General features: G+C 43.0%; 1 pseudogene across 1 annotated transcript; it reads left to right on the top strand.

Annotated features, from left to right (window-relative positions):
• The first annotated feature begins 2149 nt into the window (after window positions 1–2149).
• Window positions 2150–3438, top strand: LOC308642622 (lipoyl amidotransferase LIPT1, mitochondrial-like; annotated as a pseudogene). The gene is made up of 2 exons: window positions 2150–2420; window positions 2593–3438. The product of its transcript is annotated as a lipoyl amidotransferase LIPT1, mitochondrial-like (transcript).
• The last annotated feature ends 7004 nt before the right edge of the window (window positions 3439–10442 follow it).

Here is a 10442-nt window from a genome sequence, read left to right as displayed (position 1 = left end):
TCCCAACCAGTCTCTATCGATCAACGTTAATTACCATTTTTGACATATTTTCCTAACCTTTCACTTAAATCTTCTAATTCTTGCATTTGGCATTCCAAGTACTCACAGGCAAGTCTCTTCCCATTGCTGCTGCCTTCCGGTTTCCTGGGCTAGGCACCTTCAGGAACTCCCTGCCCCAGCTGTATCTCTGTCCCTTTGCTCACTCTTCAAGGAGGGCTATCTTAATGCACCCTTGCCCTCTTTCACCTGAATCTACGAATGTTAGGATCCCAGAAAAGAATCAGATAATGCTAGGGTTAGAGAGGAAGTTGTGATTCAAATCATCTCATGCAACACCCTTGTGGTCCTGTTGGGGAAACTGAGGCAAAGCGTGGTGTTGGAACTTGCTCTGGGTCTCTGAGCAACCTAGAGCTACTGACACTCAGGCCCCTCACCACACTGTACTCATCTGGTCTCTGTCCAAGCTAAGATCTGGCCCCCAGCTGGCCCCTTCCTGCCTCCTTAGTTTGGCAATGGATGGGCCCACAGAATCCACTAAGCAAGAGCACTAGGAAGCCTTGGTTTCCTAGACCCTCCCTCACTTGCATCCTTTCTGCCCTGGACTCACCCACCTTTCCAGTCTCATCTGGCATTCTAAGCTCCAACACTCAACCCCTTCCAACCTTTCTAGGACACACACTGACCTCCTGCCTCCAGGATTTTGCACAAAAATCTTTTACCTCTATCTGGAGCACCCTGCAGGATAATTATCATCCTCTGGGTCTCAATAGAGAACTGCAGGGCCAGCTTCATGGGCAGGTCACCTGAGTCTTAGAAAGACCCCAAACTTGATTGAACTCTGTTGTTGTCTTGAATTCTAAACACTTCTTTTTTAAATTTATTTTTGAAGTTGTAGATGGACCGCATGCCTTATTTTATTTGCTTATTTTTGTATGCGGTGCTGAGGATTGAACTCACTTGTGCTAGGCAAGTGCTCTGCCACTGAGTCACAGCTCAGCCCTAAACACTTCTTGAATAAGGATCCTTGTATTTTCATTTTGCACTGGGTTCTGTAAATTAACAGTCCTGTGTAAGTGTTTTGTTCTGGAAAAACATCCTGATGCCCAGTTTCCTTTACTTGATTGTATTTGCAGTCTCCTCCACTAATTAGACATTAAGTTCCATAATGGCAGGAATCATGTGGTGGCCTCCAGTTTTCCCTTTCCTAACAGTCTTCAGTTCGCATTTCGGAATACATTTTGTTCAGGGGGGATGTAGTTCAGTGATGCAGTGCTTGTTTAGCATGCATGAGGCCTTGGGTTCAATCCCTAGAACCACATACACAGGAAGGAAGGAAGAAGGAAGGAAGGAAGGAAGGAAGGAAGGAAGGAAGGAAGGAAGGAAGGAAGGAAGGAAGGAAGGAAGGAAGGAAGGTTGGTTAAGCTGGGAAAACATAGATGAACAAATTCAGCAAAAATTCCAGCCTCATGGAATTGCCATTCTAGTGGAGATAAACAAATTGAAAGGTAAAATATTTAGGAAAAAACCTGGAAACATGCTAAAATATACATCAACTAATGAACAGATAGACAAAATGAGGTATGCTTTTACCACGGAATAGTAATAATAAGAAACAAACTACTGAGTGACACATGCTACATCAGGAATAAACTTCAAAAGCACTATTATAGGTAAGAGAAGTCAGGCTATTATATGACACTGTTTAGAGGAAATGTTCAGAAAAGGCAATTATAGAGACAGAGAGTAGATTAGTGCTTGATGTGAGCAGTGGGTGGAAATGGAGATTAACCGTAAATGGGCATGAGGGGTCTTACTGAAGTAATGAAAATGTTCTAAATATCTAAGACTTTCTTGCAGCCGGCAGCAGTAAGCTCTGCTGGGTCCTTGGGGACCATTTGGCTGAGGGCGAGGAATAGGAACTCTGAGTCCGGCTCTCCATGTGAGCTACCTCAGGCCTTCAGGGGCTAGTGCTGATAGGTCTGCCATTTACTCTCAGCTCTTGGGATGACCTGATTGCTGTTAGGAATGGTTGATCCCAAACTAAAGGCAGTGGGATAACTTAAAACATGGCAGATGCTAGCTGTGTGCACAACCACAGAGAGCCAAAAAGAGGAGTAAAATGTACACACCACCATAATGAGATTCTAGCATGTTGATCCCATTTTCAGTGAAGAATTGTTTCCAGTTACTTTGTAACCACAAGGTCCCAGGCAGCTGGCTTTAAAAACACAACAGAAAGTGGGCTCATTTTACAGTCAATTTCCAATTATGTATATCAAAATTTGGCTGTTGAAGATTGGATCCACGACCATGCAAATCTAGAAGACAAGCCAATTCTTTTCTTCTGGAAGAGTTTTCCCTCTGTTGTAATTGGTAAGCATCAGAATCCTTGGCAAGAATGTAACCTAGGGGCTGGGGATGTGGCTCAAGCGGTAGCGCGCTCGCGTGGAATGCTTGCGGCCCGGGTTCCATCCTCAGCACCGCATACAAACAAAGATGTTGTGTCCGCCGAAAACTAAAAAATAAATATTAAAAAATTCTCTCTCTCTGTCTCTTTAAAAAAAAAAAAGAATGTAACCTAAATCTGATGAGGAAGAAGGTATAAAACTGGCCTGGAAAGGAAATGGAAGAGGAATAGTTTACTACCATATGGGTAATATCAATTTGATTTTCTTTACAACCAAAAACAAGTATTATAGAATGGAAAATCTGAAATTAGTTGTGAGATCACTGAATGCTGTTTAAGTCCAGCTGGATGTGCAGGCTACCAAAAGATTTGTCCTTTTACTTGGTGGACAATTTAAAATTCCAGGATCAAAGTTCGATCAAACTATGGCTTTTCACCATTACACCTTATTATGTAGTACTGATGGAATCTCTTTGTCTTCTTTACTAAAGAGCCCTTACCAAGGGATCAAGAACAATGACACTACTAGCATATCTTCTGTATTGAAAAATCTTTTGGTAAAAGATCCTGTTCTACCTGCAAAGTACTGATTAAAGCTATTGCTGCAGAGCATGCTATTTATCATCAGATTGATAATCATATTGACCTAATGAGTCCAACAGATGAAACACTGTTTCCTGGAATGAATAGCAAAGCCAAAGATTGACAAACCTGGGAGTGGATATATGGCAAAACACCAAAGTTTAGTATAAACACTACCTTTAATGTGTTATATAAACAATCACACTTGGAGATTGAAGTATTCATAGAAAGGAAGAAAGGAAGACTTGAAATCTGCAATGTTGAAGCAGCTGATCATTGGTTACCACTGGAAATATGTGTCAAATTAAATTCAATTTTATTGGCAGCATGTTTTGCCCAACTGAAACTACCATGCTAACAAATATATTACTTAGAATATGTCCAGAAGGCCTGGAACTACATAATAAAGGGAATATTCTCCATGAAAAAAAATTAAAGGTGTAATGTGATTCCAAATAACTTTCTTTATACTGACAGTTTTAATGAGAAAAATAAAACTTTTTTTTTTTTTTTGTAATAGGATTGAACCCAGGAGCATTTAACCACTGAGTCACATCCCCAACCCTTTTTTATTTTTTATTTTGAGTCTCACTAAGTTGCTTAGGGCCTCTAACTTTCAATCCTCCTGCCTCAGCCTAGAAAATAAAACTTTTAAATGCATAAAAATGTTCTAAAATAATTTATGGTGGCAGTTGCACCATTTGATAAAGTTATTAAAATCACTGAGTTGGGCTGGGGTTGTGGCTCAGTGGTAGAGTCCTCACCTAGCTTGCATGAGGTGAGGCACTGGGTTCAATCCTCAGCACCACATAAAAATAAAAAAGAATAAAGATATTGTGTCCATCTAAAACTAAAAAATAAATATTAAAAAAGTATGTAGTTTCATTAAAAAAATTTTTTTTTTTAAATCACCGAGTTACCCAGGTGTGGCAGTGCAAGCCTTTAATACAATCTACTCTGGAGGCCCAGGCAGGAGGATTGAAAGTTCCTCGGGCAATTTAGCAAGAACCTACCACAAAATGTAAAAACAATTTTTTGTATAATGAATCAAAATGCATTCTGCTGTCATGTATCAATAATTACAATAATTTTTAAAAAGTTTTTTTTTTTTAATTTTAAAGGGCTGGGATTGTGCTTTATAGAAGAACATTTGCCTAACATCCACAGGGCCTTGGGTTCAATCCCAATACTGCTAATAATAATAATAATAATAATAATAATAATAATAATAATATATGGAGTTTCATATTTGAAAAAAAAAGTGTTCATGGCTTGGGAGGCTGAGGCAGGAAGATGGCAATTTCAAAGCCGGCAAAAGCAAGGTGCTAAGCAACTCAGTAAGACCCTGTCTCTACATAAGATACAAAATAGGGCTGGGGATGTGGCTCAGTGGTGGAGCACCCCTGAGTTAAGTTCTCAGTACCCCTCTCCCCAAAAAAAGTGTTCAATAGTATCTGCTGAACTAATACACAAAGAAACCCAAGGCCTTTGGCAGAAAGGCCAGGAGGCACTATTTTACACAGGAGACCTTCCAAGGAGCCCTTCTCCAGATTTTCTATAGGTCTCCTTGATCCTGTATACTTCAAAGGAACCTACATCTTCTTTCTTGGTGAGAGCCCAAATCCCTGGGACAGCCCAGAATAGTCACTTTCTGTTCATTCCCAGGGACCCAGGCTTGGACTGACAATTGCCTTACCCAGTAGCTTTATGCAAGTCACCTGTATTTGAGACTCAGTTTCCTATTCTGTAGAATGGCAGGAAGGATGTGGAGTGGTGACTTCAGAAAGTTAGATAAGCTGACTCTCTGGTTGTCTAGGAATCTAAACTTCTGTGTTTAGAAAGACAGACAAATCTATCAGTTGGATATTGGGAGATTTTCATTTACTTATTTTTAGTTGTAGGTGGGCACAATACCTTTACTTTTTATTTATTTATTTATTTATTTATTTATTTATTTATTTATTTATTTATTTATTGTGTGTGTGTGTGTGTGTGTGTGTTGTTTTACTGAGAATCTAACCCAGTGCCTCACATGTGCCAAGCAAGTGCACTACCACTGGGCTACAGCCCCAGCCCAGATATTGGAAGATTCTGTTCGCTTAACTAGCACCTATTTGCTGACAGTTACTATGTGCCCTGCTCAGGCACTGGGACTCAGTCAGTCTTCAAATCCACTTCCTGACCCCTTGCTCTAAAACTCCGTGTTGTGACCTCAAAAGATTTCCCAATCCCACATTTGACCTGCGACTTGTTTTTAGTACCACAATCTCTCCCCTTCCCCTTGCCTCTACACTTACCCCTAAAACACTCCAATCTGTCAAACTCAGTGCTGAGATGTATGACTTCTGGCCCCCTGCAAATAGAAATGTAGGTAAGTATATATTGAAGTGTGAGTGCACTTGAGTGTGTGCACATGTTCTAATGCATACCCAATTATAAGAGTATGTGTGATTATAAGAATATGGAGTGTAGATGTGTAGCCTGTGAATGTGGAGATTCATGAATGTGCATGATTGTATCTAAGTGGTTTGAGCATCTGAGCATATGAATAACAGTTAATATCAGGGTCTGAGTGTACACATATGAATATAGATGAGTTAAGTGTGGGGTGAGTATGTGTTGGTGTAAAGGTGTTTGTGTGAACATGTACATACCCCCAGTCCTTCATCAGTCACAGCAGCCACACCCTCCTATGAATGCAAGTATATACATACCTCCAAGGACCGAAGGTAGTTCAAGTTGTAAATACTTAATCCAATAAAGGGATGACTTTGTCCCTAGGTCAGGAGTCACTTTCTCCTCCATCCCCCATACATGAAGCTGGGGATCCTCCAGCTGAAGATTACCTCTAGCCGGAAAGTGCTTCCTCAGGCTGGGGCCTACAGCCTACCTCCCCTTCATGCCAGCCACTTCCTCCCTTCTTCAGCCAGTTTCCAGCCCAGCCTTGGCAGTGACCTGAGCCGAGAAGGAAGGATGAGGGTGGTAGCAGACATTCCAGGTGCCTCCTCAGCTATGGGGTGGGGGGTGTCTCCATGGAGATGAGCAATGGACTGTATCCAGATGATTATCAGGGCTCCCAGAGTTCTCTCTCCCCTCCCCCAGCTAGACCTCCTTGGATCTGAGCACCACAGGGAAGCCTAGTGAGAGTCCACTGCCTTTCACATGGGCTTTCAATAAAGGTGAAGTGGATATAATCCCAGTGACTCAGGTGGCTGAGGCAGAAAGATCCCAAGCTCAAGGCCAGCCTGGGCAACTTTGTGAGACCCTGTTTCAAAAAATAAAAAGAACTGGACATATAGCTTAATGGTAAAGCACCTCCTAAATTCAATCCTCAGTACCAAAAAAAAAAAAAAAAAAGAAAAGAAAAGGTGGAGTGCTGGCTGGTGGTGTAGCTCAGAGGTAGGATACTTGCCCAACACTGCTAAAAAAGAAAAACAAGATGGAGGCTAGAGAGCAGTGGAGGGTAATTGAAACAGGACAGGGAGGTCAAATTAGTCCATTTTCAACCCACTCACAACCTCACAACCCCACCCCACTGTCGCATAAGACTCCCACATGAGTGCTCCCTAGGTTCCCAGTGCTTTGGCTGGGTGGAGGGACAGGAGACAGCCTAGACATTTTTTCTGATCTCCAAACTGTGTGGATGAGCCAGGTGAGGCGGCACATGCCTATAATCCCAGTAGCTCCAACAAATTCAATGCCAGCCTTAGGGGGCTGGGGTTGGGGCTTAGTAGTAGAGCACTTGCCTAGCATGTGTGAGGCACTGGGTACAATTTTCAGCACCACGTGTAAATAAATAAATAAATAAATATCCATCAACAACTAATTAAAATATACATTTTTTTTAAAAAGCCAGCCTTAGCAACTTAGTGAGGCCCTAAGCAATTTAGTGAGACCCTGTCTCAAAATAATAAAATAGAAAGGGCTGAGGTCTGGCTCAGAGGTAAAGTGCCCCTGGGTTCAATTCCTAGGACCAAAAAAACAAAAGAAAACAAAACCTATGTGAATGAGAACTGGAAAAAGTCTCCAGAGTCACAGTAATTGTCCTGATTTCTGCCTTTTTGGTTTTTTTTTTTTTTTCCTCTTCTTGTCAGTACTGTGTATTCAACCACTGAACTACATCCTTAGCATTTTTTATTTTGAGATAGGGTCTCACTAAACTGCCAACGCCTGCCTTGAAGTTGCAATCCTCCTGCCTCTGCCTCCCAAGTCACTGGGACTATAGGTGCATCTTGCCACACCTGGCTTCTGCCTTTTTTTTTTTTTTCACTAGAGATTGAATCCAGGGGCACTTAATTACTGAGCCACTACTGAGCCACATCTCCAGTCATTTTATTTTTTACTTTTGAGACAAGATCTTGCTAAGTTACTTAGGGCCTTTCTTAGTTACCAAGGCTGGCCTTGAACTTTTTATCCACTGCTTCAGTTTACTGAGCCTCTGGGATTACAGATATGCAATAGCACAACTAGCCTCTCAACCTCATTCTTGAGGAGCAAGCAGTATGACAGAGAAACCTTAGGAAGAACTTCCTGAGAGGAGACTATGAAATAAGAGTTTAAAATACAGATTAAGCTGGATGCAGTATCGCATGCTTGTAATCATAAATTTGAGGCTAGTCTAGGCTATTTAGTGAGACCCAGTCTCTAAATAAATAAATAAAAGCACAGTTCTCCTGTCTGACTGAGGGATCATCTGGCTTTCATGGGGTGTGGCTCAAGTGCAAGGTCCTGGGTTCAATGCCCAGATTGGGATTTTTGCTTTTGCCCTCAAACTTCCTAGAACTGACTCCCTCTCTAACCCTATTCATACTACCTCCAAACCCATGATTTATCACTCCCTACCCTCAACCCCCATCAGCTCCCCTGAGCCCCACAAGATGATGGGATACTCAGCTGTTCCTTTCTCAGCATTCTGAGCTTTCTGAAGGAGGCTCAGGGTGAGAAAGGGCCTCCAGCTTCCAACTTTCCACACCCCGGTCTTCCCAAAGAAAGCTGACCTCACTTACTTGGAGGAATTTAGGCTAGACTCCCAGGTGCCTTATGCCCCATGGAAGTTCCAAGCTCCTGGAGTGGAAGGAGTCGGCTTGGGGGTGTCAGATGTCCCCACCTCCAAGGCTGGCTGCAAGCTCTCCCTTCTTCACAGTACACAGGGAGTTTACAAGAAGGCATTGCCATCTTTGTCATCTTCACCTCTTCTTCTCTAGTACCTCCTCCTCCACCTGGCACTGTGCTGATACATGCTAATTCATTTAATCCTCACTTTATGCAATCGAATCAGGTAGGTACTATTTTACAGATGAAGAAACCAAAGACTGAGAGGTGAAGCCAAGGGTCCAGCAGAAACAGACTGCACCCTCAGATTGCCTCGCTGAGCACTAAGAATGTTGCTGAAAGCTCCGTCCTTGTCCCTGATGCCAATCCAATATCGAGGACACAGTTGAGAAAAAGGAAAAAGAAGGTTTATTGCTTTGCTGGCAAAGGAGAAACACAGGGGACTCCTTTCCCGAAAGCTGCAATTCTGCCTATTAGCAGGAACAGGGGGCTTTTAAAGAGGTGAGTCAAAGGCTACATTCCACGTGTGTTCTCTCTTGGAGTTGTAACTCACTTGTTAATCTGGGAGATAGTGATTTCTGAGATCCTCTAATACCATCCCCAAAGTCTGGATTACTTCATTCCTATGATGGGTGTGTACTCGGGGACAGATAACTCTGCCTAGGATGGGGAAGAAAGGTAATCCTCTTTCCCCTGAGATTAGGGAGAGGGAGAGATTAGGAAGGAGCAGGGAGAAAGGAAGAGAAAAAAACAAGTCTATTTTAAAAATAAGTGGAAGAGCAGCAAGGGTTATATTCAAAGCATAAAGTGGATCACTGTTACAAGAACAGGCAGCCATTGCCTTCTGGGATGTAGTAGAAGCTGGAGCTCTGGAAAAGGCATGAATACCAGACCTTTCTTTCCCCACCCTCCTGGCTCTCTGATTTTCTAGCTACTCAACAAATCCAGGTGGAAACTAGAGGCAAAAAAAAGCCCAGGTGAGGTGACCCATGGAGATGTGCTGGACAGAGTAGGGAAGAGACTGAATCTTGGCGAATGGAGACTCTCACCTGCCCCAGGCCTCATGGTTTGGACACCGGCATTCTGGATTCAGAGCCCTGTTCCCTGAGATGTCACCAAGTGCTGTGGGGTGGCAGTGATGAGGGTGAAAAGACTGGACTCTAGTCTGGGCTCTTCTGCATTGCACTGTTCTGTGACCCTTAGTGAGACCCTAGGCTTCAGTTTCTTCTTTACACACACAAAAAAGGAGGTGGTCCTTCTTGGCACCTGCCATACCAAGGTGCCCAGGTCACATAGCCTCTTTGCTCTTGCTGCCACCCCCTCTCTTACCTCAAATAAACACGTCACCAAAAGCCAAAGCCCCAGGCATGGAGACCCTCTCTCAATTCCTAAGAAGGCCATTCCCAGCTATTGGGCAGATATACCCACTCCTTTCTGCCCCTTAGGACTCAGGTATTCTATTGGCAAGTCCTTTCAGTCTCCCTAAGAGCTCTCTGTCTCTAAGTCTCCTTCCTTCACACTACCAGCATTCCCCAGGCCCTCATCTCAGGGGCCCCACCCCAGGGAGCACTGGTTCCTACCTCCCCGTGAGGAAGTGCAGGCTCTATTTAGGACAGTACCTCCATAGACCCAACCTTGGGGAATCTGAGCTGTCTATGGCCTCTGGGGTCTCTGTCCCTTTTCTCCCCTTCCCACCCCACCCAACTCTACCCCACCCATGTTTCTACAAGCCTAGGGGTGCCCCACCCAGATTTTCAGAAAAACAAAATCAAGGAGAAAGAGTTAGCAAGGAGAGAGTTCATTAACAGGAATTAAAGAGGATGAATGCCCTGGGGTAAGACGAGTGAGCGGGACTGGGCTGGCAGGAAAGTCAAAGGCTGATTGTATATCCTCTTCTGAGAAGTGTCTGTTCAGGTCCTTGGCCCATTTGTTGATTGGGTTATTTGTTATCGTATTGTCTAATTTTTTGAGTTCTTTGTATACTCTGGATATTAGGGCTCTATCTGAAGTGTGAGGAGTAAAAATTTGTTCCCAGGATGTAGGCTCCCTATTTACCTCTCTTATTGTTTCTCTTGCTGAGAAAAAACTTTTTAGTTTAAGTAAGTCCCATTTGTTTATTCTTGTATATAACTCTTGTGCTATGGGTGTCCTATTAAGGAATTTGGAGCCCGACCCCACAATATGTAGATCGGAGCCAACTTTTTCTTCTATCAGACGCAGAGTCTCTGATTTGATATCAAGCTCCTTGATCCATTTTGAATTAACTTTTGTGCATGGCGAGAGAAAGGGATTCAGTTTCATTTTGTTGCATATGGATTTCCAGTTTTCCCAGCACCATTTGTTGAAGATGCTATCCTTCCTCCATTGCATGCTTTTAGCCCCTTTATCAAATATAAGATAG

This window comes from Spermophilus citellus, assembly GCF_964194105.1.
Source record: "Spermophilus citellus genome assembly, chromosome: 2".
NCBI lineage: Eukaryota > Metazoa > Chordata > Mammalia > Rodentia > Sciuridae > Spermophilus > Spermophilus citellus.
The sequence above is the reverse complement of the archived record's forward strand: the minus strand, read 5'-3'. Positions and strand labels throughout refer to the sequence as shown.